The following is a 12,713-nucleotide window of genomic DNA, read 5'->3' as shown; positions in this document are numbered from 1 at the left end:
CTTCCTGCCCAAAGATGGAAGCTATCAATGGACGAAGCCGGAGTCTTGGCCACAGATGTGGTTCTCTCGTCCTAAATCCTGTACTGGTGGTTCAGTAGCTTCTGAAGGAGTCTGCATCACACATCTCAGAAAGCCCTAGAGAGATGGTGTCGTCAACGGAACACAAATTGCTATCTCACCTATGAGAGCTGCAAGAAATGGACTTGTAGCTTCCGGGAAAACTTTAATTTTACTAGATTTTCCTTTATGACAGATGTGTGAACAAAAAGTCAAACTATTCCTAGGACCTAGACAACCAGAGAAGCTTGGTCCATGAAGCCATTAGATTCCATGAAACCATTAGATTCAAATAGTTTCAGAGCCGACAGTATCCAGGGCAGGGAGCTCTCAGAAAGGAATGTGTGAAAAACACCAAGGTAAGACCAGTTCCAAATATCGTACGTTTAGAAAAGAAGAGAGACGTTCAGGTGCGCCTACTATTGCTTTCTCCTTTAACACCTCAAAAGTCGGCACTGAGAAGATGGGGTTCCGCCGTCTAATACATGCAATGAGAAATGGCTTCCTTGAAAAAAACTACCAACTTAGAGCTTCCGTAAATCATCCTTCTTTATTAGAGCTAAACTATTTTAACTTCATTTATATTTCACAATAATCAAAACAGATACAAAGTTCAAACCTGCATAAAGTGGAAAAAACTTCAGCAGTTGTGTAACTGTTAAATGAACATATTTATCAGAGTTGTGATGTAGAATATTATTCCATCTTTTAAACTTGTTGCATTATTTAAATTTGGAAAACACATCCTATGAACTGTTACATAGTCTTGTCATGCGTCCAGCAGTCATCCCAGCATTAACAAACCTCTGGAAAGAGAAGGGAGGTAAAACCAGCTCCACAGCACAGCCGTTTGCGCCTTCGCGCACACACACGCACATGCACACTTGTTCAGATTCCTGCATAGCTGCTCAAAGTTCTCTGGGCTTCTCTGATCGCATCAGGACTTTGCTGCCTTAATTGGCTCCTGTACATTGTCTGAGGTTTAGGAGGGCTAAAGATTGCTTGTTTGCACTTAAAGGCTGGGATGCTTTCTGCTGCCGGGTAATCCAATAATATGTGTATGCGGAATTCTATTGTAGCCCAAGAAAGAGGAGTGTCACCCCAAGGAGCCAGCTTGACTTTAGCTTCCCCTGTTCCTTTCTTCCCAGCCACGATGCTTCTGGCCGGCCCACAGCTAAGTTCTCATATTGTGCCAGGCAGCCAGCGAAAGGCTCCTTAGTGCTCAGGCTAATCCTCCTCTTGCTAAATAAGCAAGTCAAGCTTTGGGGGTAGGGGTGGGAGGAAAATTATATGATTTGAGTTAATTGGTTTGGGGCTACCCAAAGCCCCAGCTGCATTGAAGGGAATTGTTTGGTCTTCAAGTCCCAATTAGAGACATTCAGCTGATGTAAAATAGATTTTATTCTTTTTTCCCCTCAAGTCATTGTCAAAGGACCTGGCCTCCATACCACACCAAAAAATATCCTTTCATCAGAGCCTCTTCGAATGCGTCTTGAGAATTTATCTGGAAATAGGTTTATCTAAAGGCAGGGGAGGACTACACAGACACGCCAACTACCTCATTTGTTTTACAGGTTCAAGAATGCAACCTCTCCAGATAAGACAGCAACTCCTTTCCAACAACCCTTCAGGTACCATGAAATGCATGTTAGCTAATCAAATTGTTTGAACAAATGACCCAACCTCTGTCTTTTTTCCCTTATAAATAGAGATTGGTTGGACAGGTTTGAGAAGTCCATGCTTCCTGACTGTGAGACAAAACTGTATGTGACTCCCACTTGAATGATCAGCGGGTAGGGAACGGCTGCAGTGCCATTCACTTGCAAGCAATCACGATTCGAGTTTCCGGGTGTTCAGACAGCATAAAGTCATTGCAGGTTGAGAGCCATCTGATACAGGCTGGCTTTGTGGATCAGTACCCCATCCCACGATACCTGACATCGACAAAAAGCATACTTTGTTGTAAGACCCATGCAACCTGGAAAGAAATGGGGCATAAGAAGAGTAGAGAGCAAAGGCAGCACCCGTCTTTATAGAAATGGCCACTTGATGCAGGAGTTGTTCAAGTTCACTATTTCCTGAGAGACTGTCCCTGCACCATGCAGAAAAGGGAGGAGAAGGTCCTTACCCTCAAAGAACTTTCAGTCACACAGGGGTAGGAAGGCATGATGGAATTGCAGGAATAATTATAAAGCCTAGAAAAACAAAGGAAGGTACAGATGCACACGCTAGAGGGTAAGAAGAGATGGAGAGAGACAGCTCCTCTGTTAGAGGCTTCATGAATAGAATGGTGTTCACGATGGGACTTGCAAACTCCAGAGAGACCATCAAAGCCGTCAGTGATTCAGTCAGGCAGAGGACCCCACCTCCACATCCTTTGGCTGAGGAGATTATCCCAAACATGTGAACCAGCAGAACGAAAGCGATGGGGACAGAAAAATCGGGGGGAGGTGGAAAACATTGAGCAACAAAGAGTATTTGTGGGGAACAAATTGGAACTGAGTTTGGAAAGCTAGGTCCATGCCTTGACTACCTAGACAAGAAATTGGTACTCAATTTCAAAAGAACTGGGGAGTCACCTAAGGATCTGGAACTGAGAAATGGCAGGATCAGAACTCTGCTTTTCCCCAGGGGGCCTGACATCAGCAGGCTGTAGCGCGAGAGGCAATAGAAGCCTAGGTGCCAGCGAATTCCCATCCCCAACGACCAAACCCAGATCTGGAGAATGTGCACAGGTAGAAGTAACTTTCCAACAGGAATCAAGGCAAGCTGACATCTACAGCCAATCAGAGAACTAAGTGAGATAAATAGCATGCTTTCTGAAGAAGTGGATTTCATTTCTTTGGCAGCCATAATTGAGTGCCTACTGTATGCTGGGCACTGACCAGGCACTTGGGATACATCACTAAATGAAACAGAAATGGATCTCTGTCCCTTAAAGGAAGTAATTAACACTTGCAAGATGCATAGAATCAAGTCCCCTTTACATAGCCAAGACGAAAGGCCACTTTCTAAATAAAAACCACTACAAGGACAGTCCTGTGTTCTGGGAGCTTAGAGCGGCTAAGCTGTTGCATAGACTAGGGGATATCAAGACCACGACAAGTCTCCATGAAAGGAGGGAACTTGAAGGGAGGCAAGCGAAGCACATGCAGGCTGTGCACAGCTAGATTAGCAGCATCAAAATGCAAGGGATGACATCAGGTAGAGAGAGCTACATGGAAAGCCAGAAAATGGCATTGACTCAGAAGCAGGAATAGCCAGGCCAAGAGTAAGTGAAATTAAGGGTCTGAACTTCCATAAGGAAATAGGGAAGTAACTTGTGGGGAGGGGCATCTGGTGCGGTGGTGAAGACACTTCTTGGGACGCCCAAATCCCACATTGGGGTGTCTGGGTGTGAGTCCAGGCTCCGCTTCTGATTCCAGCTTCCAGCTAGTGCACACCCTGGGGGGCAGCAGGGAGTTGGGTCCTGGTCACCCATTTGAGGACCTGAATCGAGTCCTGACTCCTGGCTTCTGCTTGGTGTAGGCTGCTGTATGCATTTTTGGAGTGAACCAGCAGATGGGAGACTGCCTTTCTCTCTCTCTCTCCTGCCTCCTCTCTCCTTTCAAATAAAATAAAATAATAAATATTTTTAAGGAAGGTAATTCAGCAGGAAGCATCTAGAAAATGGAAGACAAAATGTTGGAATTTGGCATTGTTTGTACGGCAGGCAAAGGGCTCTGGCTCCAGCCAGCTCAGCCCAGCCCCTGTCACAGGTGTCATATGGAGATGGATGTGCCAGGTCATGGATGCGCCTCACTACCCCTTATTGTCCTGAAACTCTGCTTACCATGCAAGAAGCTGGGCCTCTTTCTCCTGCTGGCACATACAAGTATGTATTGGCACAGCTAGTGTTTAGCAAAGCTGCTGGTCTGTCCTAAGTAGGTGGCCAGGATGACTTTGTGGGACTAAAGTGAATGGTGTCAGACCAACCACTCAGCCACCTCTGCAGTCTCTCTGGTCCTCACTAGCCGGGACAGTGCAGGGCAGAAAGGTGGACCATAATTATCATAAACTCCAACTCTGGCTTAAGGCTGCCTTGCCCAGCTCTTTCCGTAAGTGCATCATGCATAGGAAGGCACTTAAATCTTACAGCAACCCCAGCAGCGGGGCCCAACCTTTGTTTCCATTCCACTGTCAGGCAAGCAGGGAGGACCGAGGGCTCTGGTAGGTTTGCCCTTGGACAAGTGGTTTGGTCCTGCCCAGAGCTATGCTTCCCTAGATCTGATCTGAGTGTGTCCTTTCCAAGGTCCCCAGTGGATCTGGGTCTCAGCGTCTGAGAGGCGAGGGGGTCGAACTTCTTGGTCAATGATATCCTCTGATTCCCTGGAAACACCCTGGCCCCCGCTTAGATTTTTACCGATGCCTTTTTAGCATTATGTTCAGAAAGAGTTTCACAATTGAAAACCCTAAGGAAACTGAGCAAGAAGGCCACCTATGACTCCCCCTGACTACTAAGAAAGAGGCGGAGTGTCCCCAATCAGAACCTGCTGAGATTAATCCCGTCATTAGAACTTGCCGGGAGAGGGGGGCGGCGCTGCCTCTGTGGGGTCCTAATCGGGCCCTTGTGGGAGCAGCCACTTCTGAATTTTTCTCATTAACTCCTCACAGGTGCACCGGTCCTGCTGTAATTGGGCTGATGTCAGCCAGGCCCCTGGGGGACCCACAGCTGGGGAGCTCAGCCCCGGCTCCCTCTCTCTTTGCCTTTCTTTTCCCTCCCTCCCCCTTTTTATTTATCTAGTGACTGGGTCAGACAATACAGGAAGACTGCACGCCAAACTGCCTTTGTTATTTCTGCCTCTTCATCCCCTTTCAGCCACAGGAGTAGCATTCAAACGCGAAGCCCTGAGACATCCATCTTCCAGAAAGTTAAACAAGGAGAGCAGGTTATAGATGGCAGACGGGGTGCATGTGTCAACACACATACAACAGCAAAAGGACGCGACGCACTGGAGGGTGCCACGCTGGCACCAAAGCCTCACGTTAGGTGGGGTTTCACCTTGGGCCAGCCCTTGGCAAGGCAAGGCACTGTCTCCAGGGCACAGCGCCCACACGCCAGCAAGGTTGGGCACTTCCTGCTCGCACGTGGGAGGTCAGTTGCTTTAGCCAGCCTCTCCTCAGTTGGATTCTGGCCCACGACTATGGTGTGAGAAAGGTGGAGGTGATTCAGGGACCTGGAGACCAAAGAAACCTCTGAGCCAAGGTCCTTCCTTCATTCTTTCAGCAAAGTTCATTGAGCACCTACTCTGACCAAAGTTCTGAGGTGAAAAGCAGACAGAAATCCTCGCCTTCGGAGCCAGCATTGTGGTGCGGTGGCTTAAGCCATCTCTTGCAGGGCAGGCATCCTTTATCTCAACGCTGCTTCTAGCCCCAGCAGCTCCCTGCTAATGCGCCTGGAAAAGCATCAGAGAATGGCCCTAGTATGGACCTCTGCCACTTACTTGGGAGACTCAAATGGAGCTGGCCATTGCAGCCATTCGGGGAGTGAACCAGCGAATCTCTCTCTCTCTCTCTCTCTCTCTCTCACTCATTCTGCCAAATAAATAAATGAATCTTTAAAAAAAAAAAACTATGCTCTTCAGAGCTTATATATTAGCCATGAGTTAGACAATAAATATGCACTACTAGGTAGTGATATCACTGTGAAGGAAAACCAAACAAGGCAAAATAGGGGAGGAGGGGCAAAAGAGGAGGTGAAGCTTTAGATTCAGGGGTCAAGGATGTGACATTTGAATGAAAAAGCAAGTGAGTCACGTGAGTGTCTGGGGTAGACTGTCCAGGAAGAAAAAACAGCAGGTGCAGTGCTCTGCGGCAGGAAGACCACTGCCGCTGGCTGCTGGCTCCGATGAGTGAGTAAGACTTCGGGAAGGGCCAGCCCCAGCCCTTCAGTTCCTGGAGCTGCTCACTTGGAAGAGGTGGGAGTGGCACATGCCAGGCTGTCATCCAGTACAGGCTGCTGGGAGGAGCTGCCCTTGCCACAGTACTGAGCTCCTTGAGTGAGGTGCATTATGTTGTATAAAGGAGCAAACTACCATGCAGTGGTATTTAGGGGTCTACCCTTCAGTAGCTCCCAGGACACCATCCACATTCAAACCAGGGCAGTCCTGCTCTCCAGAGACTATTGGGGAGAGAATTATTTTTCCTTGTTTTCAACTTACAAGGAATAAGCATCTCAGCTATGGTGAGTGTGTTGATGGAGGATTAACAACTGGATCTCAAGGGAAGGTCAGCTGGATGATATATACATAGGTGATAGATGATTGATGGAATCATTTAAGATTGATTTAATTTATTTATTTGAAAGAGTTACAGAGGGAGAGAGAGAAAAAAAAATAGAGATTGCAAGAGATCTTCCATTCACTGGTTTACTCCCCAAATGACTGCAATGGCCAGGACAGGACCAGGCAAAAGCCAAGAGCCAGGAGTTTCATTGGGGTTTCCCATGTGTGTGGCAAGGACCCAAGCACTTGGACCATCTTCTGCTGCTTTTTCCAGGCCATTAGCAGAAAGCTGGATCAGAAGCAGAGCAGCCAGGACATGAACTGGTGCCCATATGGGTTGCCAGCATCCCAGGGGGCTGACTTAACCTGCTATACCACAAGATCAGCCCCTAGATAGAAGCACTTACTATACATTGTAATAATATAAAGAACATATGGCACACAGTTTAAAAATAATGACAAGTCCATGGATTAGTCAAGGTTCTACAGAGGAACTATGGGCCAGATGTTGATATATCAGAGGGATTTGTTATGGGCATTGGCTCCCATGACAGTGGAGACCAGGAAGTCCCTTGATCTGCTCTTCACAAGCTGGGGAACTGGGACAGCCAATGGCATGGTCCAGTCTGAGGCTGAAGGCCGAATGTGATTCCTGGTCTAGAATCAAGGGTGGAGGGTGGGGCTTGGGAGTGGGAAAATACTAGCGTGAAGTGCTGGCATCCAAGTGCCCAAGAAGCAGGAGTGCTCCAGCTCATGGAGAAAGAGTTGCCCTTCCTTTCTGCCTTTTTATTCTACTCAGGCCCTCGATAGATTGGATGATGCCCACTCATGTAGGTGAAGGCAAATCATTACTCTCCCAGGAACACCCAAGAGGAATATTTTTACCAGCTATTGGGGTGGCCTTAACCCAGCCACTTTGACGCATAAAACTAAGCATCACAGGGGCCCGTGCTGTGGCTCAGCGGGTTAATGCCCTGGCCTGAAGCGCTGGCAGGCATCCCATAAAAGTGCTGGTTTGAGACCTGGCTGCTCCACTTCCCATCCAGCTCTCTGCTGTGGCCTGGGAAGGCAGTGGAGGATTGGTCAAGTTCTTGGGCCCTTGCACCTGTATGGGAGACCCAGAGGAGGCTCCTGGCTCCTGGCTTTGGATCAGCACAGTTCTGACCATTGCAGCTATTTGGGGGGTGAACCAATGGAAGGAAGACCTTTCTCTCTGTCTCTCTCTCACACTCTGTCTGTAACTCTACCTATCAAATAAATAAATAAATCTATTAAAAAATAAAAATTGGGGAGTGAACCAGCAGATGAAAGACCTCTCTCTCTCTCTCTCTCTCTCTGCCTCTCCTCCCTCTGTGTAACTCTGACTTTCAAATAAATGAATAAATCTTTTTTTAAAAAAACTAAGCATCACAATCCTGCTGATTATAAATTTTACACACCCAATTGCATCTCACAGAATGCTTTCAGTGGTTGCTACTGGAATCTTGAATATGTAGCCAATGGAGGGCAACAGTTGGCAAAGGAATACACTTCTACCATGAATGTTGGTTGATATTTTCATCTAAATTAATGAAGACAAAAGTGAAATAATAAAGACATGTAACAACCTCAATCTCTTGTCAATGATACGACAGCTTCTTTGCTGAATTGGACAATAGTTTTTGAATACCAGAAAAATATTTTCTCAAATTGTTGTGCTTTTCAAAATTTGATGGCTATAGGCACAGCACATTTAATCTGCATTGTTAGCATCGCTTCGTCACTTTCTTAAGTCTAGAAACAACAAACAAGTAATCATCTCTGATTTATAGCCCTTGCTCATTTCCACAATGCAAACACTTAGAGCATGACTGAGCTCACGCTACCCACATGACACTACTGAACACAGAAGAATGGAGCACATAGGGCATTACCTAGTATCTCCTTCTGCCATGCAGATACGATGCCCGTTAATAACTTCAAGAGTATATGTAGGGGCTGGCGCCATGGCATGCTAGGTTAATCCTCTGCCTGCAGCGCTGGCATCCCATATGGGCACTGGGTTCTAGTCCCAGTTGCTCCTCTTCCAGCCCAGCTCTCTGCTGCGGCCCGGAAGGGCAATGGAGGATGGCCAAGTGCTTGGGCCCTGCACCCACATGGGAGACCAGGAAGAAGCACCTGGCTCCTGGCTTAGGATCGGCGCAGCGCCGGCTGTGGCGGCCATTTGGGGAGTGAACCAACAGAAGGAAGACCTTTCTCTCTGTCTCTCACACTCTGTCTGTAACTCAAACTATCAAATAAATAAATAAATCTATTTAAAAATTAAAAAATAAAGAGTGCATGTAATGATAAAATGTAGTAAAGTAATTAGCAAGGGATGAATTTTAAGCATTTGTTTCCTCTTTCAAATATAATTTATTTAATTGTAAATTCACAGAATTTAATCTTAATAATGGCTGTATTTAATAATGGGCTTACTAAATTTCTAAAAATATACCAGCTGATTCTCATGAGCTGGTTATGAGCCAGCTCCAACACACCTCTGTGTCTTAGTAGTAACAGGCCCTGCCTTCATAGCTGATTTCATGATTTCAACCAGTGTGAAATAGACAGTTATCTTTCAAAAGCCATAATAACTGGAAAATACCCATAGTGTTTTAGCTACCAGAGCACCACAGAAGATCAAGCAAAGTGCCTTGGACACACAAATACTCCAGTTCTGCTCTACAGCAGGTGTAGAGCATAGCAAATCAGGGCTGGGACAGATGTGAGAGGTCGGTGGAATTCAGCCTCCCCTCCAATGCCCCATCACACAGTCTGTTATTCATCAATGAAGAACAATAAAAATAAAATACCACCATGTTTTGTTTTCTTTTTAATTTTTACTTGTGAGGCAGAGAGAGAGAAATAGAGACAGATGAGGAGCTCCCATTCACTGCTTCACTCCCCCCAGTGCCTACAGGAACAGAGACTGGATGCCAAGAACTCAACCCAGGTCCCCCACGTAGGCGGCAAGGATGCAACTGAATCATCATCTGAAGCCGTTCAGGATGCACAGTAGCAGAAAGCTGGAGAGGGCAGAGTAGGCAGGGCCAGGACTTCGACTCCGATTCTCAAATATGGGATGTATGCGTAGTAACGGGAGGCTTAACCACCTGCCAAGCACCCCACCCCCACGTTACTTTGAGAAGAATGATCATAGCTAGTGAACCATGCACTCTCTATTCTATCTGACAAGAATTCTGGTGCAGTGTGTTCTGAGTATTTGGAGGACAATGCACTGAAAACCCAGTGAAACATAACAGGGAGTCTGCTCACCACAAACTCCTCGCCTGTAGACGCTCACTAGCTGCACACTTACAATAAAAGCTAACCACATCTTTTCTAACACTATACTCATTTCCCTTCTGCAAAATCACCAGGCCATGCCACACCTCTGGGGTTTGCTACGACTATTGACCCTCATCTCTACCTGTCAAATCAAGGCCCAGATCCAACAAAACCACTCTGAGCAGGCAACACCTCTCTCTCTCTCTCTCTCTCTCTCTAGCACTCTGATGGAATGCAGCTGTTCCCTGCTATGAATTATAGCTATTCATGAGCTCCTGGAAGAGAGGGATCATCCTGTCTGCATCTTGAGACCTGGCCCATCGGCTCCTGCCCAGCGGTAAATGACTCCGCCCTCCATCCTGGCCTCAGGGAGGACATTCTGGTGATGCATTACCTGGATGCCGCCATGACTGGGATGAGGTGGCAAGCTTTGCCATCAAGAGCAGGCACACAATTTATCCTGCCTGCATTCTCAGCAGAGCCTGATTTCCAAACTCACTCAAAGGAAACCTGGCTCTTCTGAACTTACTTGTAGGTAAATAAGTCATGTTTAGGTCACAGCTGCTTTCCAAGGGGACAGACTCCACTGCCAGAGGTTGCAAATCACCAGCTTTGGGTACACTCCCAGCTGTCTGCATGATGATATGACGGGTGTCACCAGATTGGGCACAGGATGAGGAACTTCCGTTCCTGCAGATGTGAGTCAATACAGCAGTAACAACCTTCCCAGAGCTCTCGCCCAGGTCAGAGCCCAGCATCAGGAACTCTGCAGGAAGGTGAGCTGCTCCCTGGTCTGCCAGCTGTGTGACCTTGGGCATGCTGCTTATCCCTCCACCCTCAGCGTCCTCATCGGAAAAGTGAGGTGAATACACACACACACTGTCTCAACACACAGCCAGGTGATTGTGAACATGCATGCTTGAGACAATGCCCGAAATAAAGTAGATATTCCACAAATGGTACTTATTATTTATAGGAACAACAATGACAATTGTTAGGAGAAAGATATTTCTATTGGCCTCCTCAGCTGCAGGAGGGGAGAAGCTGGTAGGGGAGGTGCGAAGAGGGCAGAGCAGTGGCTGAAAATACAGGACTCTGATCCCTAGTGTTTTTTCTTTTTAAGAAAAAAAAATTATTGATTTATTTGAGAGGCAGAGTTACAGACAAAAAGAGGGAAAGACAGAGAGAGAGGTCTTCCCTCCACTGGTTCATTCCCCAAATGGCTGCAAGAGCCAGAGCTAAGCCAATCTGAAGCCAGAAGCCAGGAGCTTCTTCCAGGTCTCCCATGTAGGTGCAGGGGCCCATCTTCCACTGCTTTCCCAGGCCATAGCAGAGAGCTGCATCAGAAGAGGAGCAGCCGGAACTCAAACAGAAGCCCATATGGGATGCTGGTGCCACAGGGCAGAAGCTTAGCCCACCATGCCACAGCGCTGGCCCCTGATCCCTAGTCATGCCCAGTGGGGAGCAACTGGGAGCAACTCGGACTAGACTAAGTTACTGGAATTAAGACTTATTCTATGCATCTGCTCTCCCACAATATGGTGCTGGGAGAGGAGGAAACAGCTTCTACCCAGCTGCCTCTCACCAACTTGACAAGCTGCAGGAGCTGCTCCTGATTGGAGGAGAGCAGCATACTCAGCGTGTGGGTAGCAGAGTTGGGATTGGTGGAAGAGGACTATAAAGGAGGAGAGAGACAACATGCACCAGGAACATCTATCTGAAGGAACACCTGTGCAGCCCCCGAGAGAGCCGGCCGGCGGTGTACCACTCCCCCGCGGAAGTGGGGAAAGTGGCACGGAGGTGGAAGGGACGGTAGCCAACCTGGGAAGAACCAGCAGCAAACCCGGGAAGGGCCGAGCAGACGAAAGAGCAACGCAGGGTCCTGTGTCGTTCCTCCACGAAGACGGGGAGCGACAATGCCCCTGTCATTATTTAATTCTGCAACCAGAGCCTCAGCCACTTCCCCTCTCTACACCTCCATTTCTTCATCTGTAAAATGGGGTCATTAATTAAGCATTAAATTGATCATATAGATAGGATTAAATGTGAAAGCAATCATACAAATATGATTAACTGTTTGGTAACAATAATAAATATAATTAAAAAGCATGAACTTCCAACAAAGGAAGCAGTCCATACAGCAGACTCATAGTATGACAATTGCTTTAAGTAGCACTCTGACCTCAGAATCAGCCCTTAAGGCATTCTGGTCTGGCTGAAAAGCCCACAAGAGCATTTCAGGCATGGAAAGCCAAGACGCTATGACAAAAAATGTCCTACATGAAGGACCTCTGTATGTGAGATCCCAGTGAAAAGATGTGGTCATCAAAGAAGGGTGTACTTTTCTCTGAAGGGAAGAGAGAACTTCCACTTTGCATATGGCCTTGTCTAAATATTGAAGTTTGTGGATTCAAGAGACTTCCATAGCCTAGACAGCTCATGTCAAGAGCCTTGGGTGATCACTGACATCACACATAAGAGTGTTAATTGTTAAATTAACAACAAGAGTCACTGTGCACTAACTTCCCATGCAGGACCTCTGTCCTCAGTGAGTTGTATTATGAGAGTTAACTGTAAAACTTGTTCTCAAAGATTTATTTCATATCAATGTATTAAGTGGAGGATATTCTTACATTTCACATGTTTTAGATAAACCTAAGTGCCCAACTCCATTGCCTGTTTCCTTATGTGCTTCCTCGATTAATGAGAAAACTTGTTCTCAAAGAAAAAAAAGGATATTATCACAAAAATTAAAATAAAAATAAGAAAAGGAAGCAGGAAAAATGGTGGGAGTGAGGGAGGGAGGGAGGATGGGCAGGAAGTGTCATTATGTACTTGAAATTTATTCCATTTATATAAATAAAAAATTTAAATAAAAAAATGGAGCCATTAAATTACATCAAGCCTTGCTAAATGGTATAAGCATTCACAATATTTCAGGAAGCTTTTTGTTAAAAAAAAAAAAAAAAGTATAGGTTCTGTGGCCTCACGCCTGTTTATCAAGTCAGGCTCTGAGATGGTGAAGCCCAGGAGTATGACTTGTTTATCTTGATTACCCCTGAGTCAAATGTTAGTGTATCCAGT

Source organism: Oryctolagus cuniculus, chromosome 4 (assembly GCF_964237555.1).
Source record: "Oryctolagus cuniculus chromosome 4, mOryCun1.1, whole genome shotgun sequence".
Lineage (NCBI taxonomy): Eukaryota > Metazoa > Chordata > Mammalia > Lagomorpha > Leporidae > Oryctolagus > Oryctolagus cuniculus.
This window is presented reverse-complemented; position numbering follows the sequence as displayed.